Source organism: Pteropus alecto, unplaced genomic scaffold, assembly GCF_000325575.1.
Source record: "Pteropus alecto unplaced genomic scaffold, ASM32557v1 scaffold213, whole genome shotgun sequence".
Taxonomy (NCBI): domain Eukaryota; kingdom Metazoa; phylum Chordata; class Mammalia; order Chiroptera; family Pteropodidae; genus Pteropus; species Pteropus alecto.
In genome coordinates, this window is record NW_006434829.1 from 5,596,025 (window position 1) to 5,598,644 (window position 2,620).

At 36.5% G+C, this 2,620-nt stretch overlaps 1 protein-coding gene across 1 annotated transcript in view; it reads left to right on the forward strand.

Annotated features, from left to right (window-relative positions):
* ATP2A2 (ATPase sarcoplasmic/endoplasmic reticulum Ca2+ transporting 2) overlaps positions 1–2,620 on the forward strand; it is a 46,987-nt gene that overhangs the window by 22,612 nt on the left and 21,755 nt on the right. The gene's annotated exons all lie outside the window — the stretch shown is intronic.

The following is a 2,620-nucleotide window of genomic DNA, read 5'->3' on the forward strand; positions in this document are numbered from 1 at the left end:
AAAAAAGTTTCAGAGGAAAAAATTGCAGAACATCCCCTTGGCAGGAGTAAGAGTTTTCCACTACCACTCGCCCTAAGGGCATTGACATGCCCCATCAGGAGAATAGAACTGGGTGTAATCATCAGAACAGCTCTGCCTACTCCTCACACACAAAACCTTGTCTGAAATTCACAGAAGTCTTCAGACAAAGGAAAATTATGTCTTAGTTTGAAAAGTATTCATTGAATCTTTACTTTCATGGATCTTTTAACCTGCTTAGAAAACCTACTTTCTAAGAGACCCTAAATTGACTCATAAAGGTCACAAAGCAAGTTAAAGGAAGTTTTTTTATTTATTCAGGTTCCTTAGGCAAGACAGCTTTACTTAACCTTAGTTTCCTGTCTAAAATGAGGACATGGGTTGGTCAAGATGATGTGAAGGTCTGTCTCATTAAGAGAATGCTAGAATATGGCAGATTTTTTAAAGCATTTGGGATTTATGCTTCTTTAGTACCTTTCCACAGAGAGATCAGTTTCTAGTGGAATGAGAAATGTAAATGTACAACTGTAAGGTAGCGCGTTTCCCAGGTGTTGAGGGACTTCGGGTCTTGGCCTAGAACCAGCAGACTTGGCATGTGAGAAACAGCGCCTGTAAAGACTGTTGAAAACACACCCTTCAGGGGTCTGTGGCTGTAATTATTATGGTTCGTTTTGTTTTTTCTTGTATTAATTTTTAGTGTGTTTGAGAACTTTTTAAAATACGGATTCCTAGACTCCACTCCAGATGCATTGAATCTGACATGAAGAGCGGGTCCTGAGATTCTGTAGTTTATAAAAGGCCCCCAGATCCATCTTTTTTAATTCCTAAGTAATTGTCTCCCAGTTAGAATGGCTGTTGTAGAATGGAAAAAAGTCGAGAATTTGAAGTCAGTTTTTAAGGGCTTCTCGGTTATTGGTTTCACTAGCATTTGACATTTAGGTCATTCTGGACTATTTGGCCAACAATTAAATGTATATCAATACAATTTCTGTACAGCAAGGAGGCAGCCTTCATATAATTAAAATAGATCTTTAGGGGAAAAGTGGCTGGTTTCTTTATACCAGTAAAATTATCATTTTTAATGCTGCATATATTTATATATGTGTGTGTGTGCGTATGTATATACACACCTTAAACTGATTCCATGTTAAACTAATAGCTAATATGTTGACTGTGTTACCCAAAAAAGAAATTTAACTTCGGTATTTATTGCCTAAAAATTACATTTTCCATCCATTTCAAGTTCTCTGAGCTTCCACTGAAACATCAAAATAAATGCCAAGATACTACTACTAGTTAGTTTATCCTCAAACTACTACTACTAGTTTGAATGTTAGATTTGCTGGCCTTAAATGTGGCAGGTATATGAGAGTATGAGCTAGGGAGGGCTTGTATATGAAATTGTTTAAATAGAAAAAGGAATTAAACTTTCAGTGTAAAAGAAACACCCTGCTTTTCATTGCTGGTGTGTTAGCTGCCCCAGTGCGGAACTGTGGTATTGCTTATAGGCTGTTGTGAGCTCCGCCACACTAGGAGCTTTCTGCTTCTGTAGGATCATGACGTAAAGTGCCACAGACATCAAAGGAACATTTTCAAGTAAATTTTCCATTTAGATTTATAGGCTCATTATTGAACTTGTATTCTTTTCATGTTCAGGGTCATGCGGGATAAAATTAATTATGACAATCAGAAATAATACAGTAAAAACATTTAAGTTGGTTTTAAATGTTATCTTAATGGGCATGTTAGCTGGTGGAGGTCACTAAAGTTTAGAATGTGGTTACTTTACAATAGTATGAACAGAATTACATTAAAATGAAAGGTCTGGCTCCTTCAGTCTGAATATTGCTGTTTGTTGCATAAGCATTTCCAGCGGCAGTTTTACACTAACTTAATGTGTCCCTGCAGTCAGACGCGAGGGTGATCTTTGCCTCTTGAGATTATGAACTGGCAGTCTCTGCCACTGTGTGACCACATTTTCTACTTAGCCTATGGGGTTGTTTCATGAACTGGAATTCAGAAAGCAAACCATACTCTCCTTGAATTTAAATCTCTGAAATGCAGAAAAATCAGAACTAAATTTGAAGGTTTAACAAAGAAATAAATCTACTTCTCAGACAGACTGGTTGTTTTGCCAGTTTGTATATAACCAGTGACAGAGTTACAATTCAGTATGTAGGGTAAGTCTGGAAAATGAAGATTTGACATAAAAATATCATATGCAATTCTGGGGGGAGTCTGTACTTATTCTAATTTTTAACTGTCCTTGTGTAAGACTTCCAAAAACTACCTTAATTATCTCTTAGAAAGTCAGGGAAAGCTGTTGTACATTTATTTTTACTGTTCAGTTGTGTTGGTACTGATGTGTACTCATTTAGTGTTTTGAACACAATGCTGGGCACTTTTCATTCTCTTCCTTCCTGTGTAATCCAAATTGTATGTTTGTCCAGCAGAAGAGTTTTTATTACCCTGTGGATAAGTCAATTATCTTGCCTACTACTTTAACAGATTTTTGTGTTTGTGCTGTTTAGAGACAAATTCATCTCTTATGTAACGTGATTGCAAAAGTTCTTACTTTAGCTGCTTTTTTTCCTCCCCAATT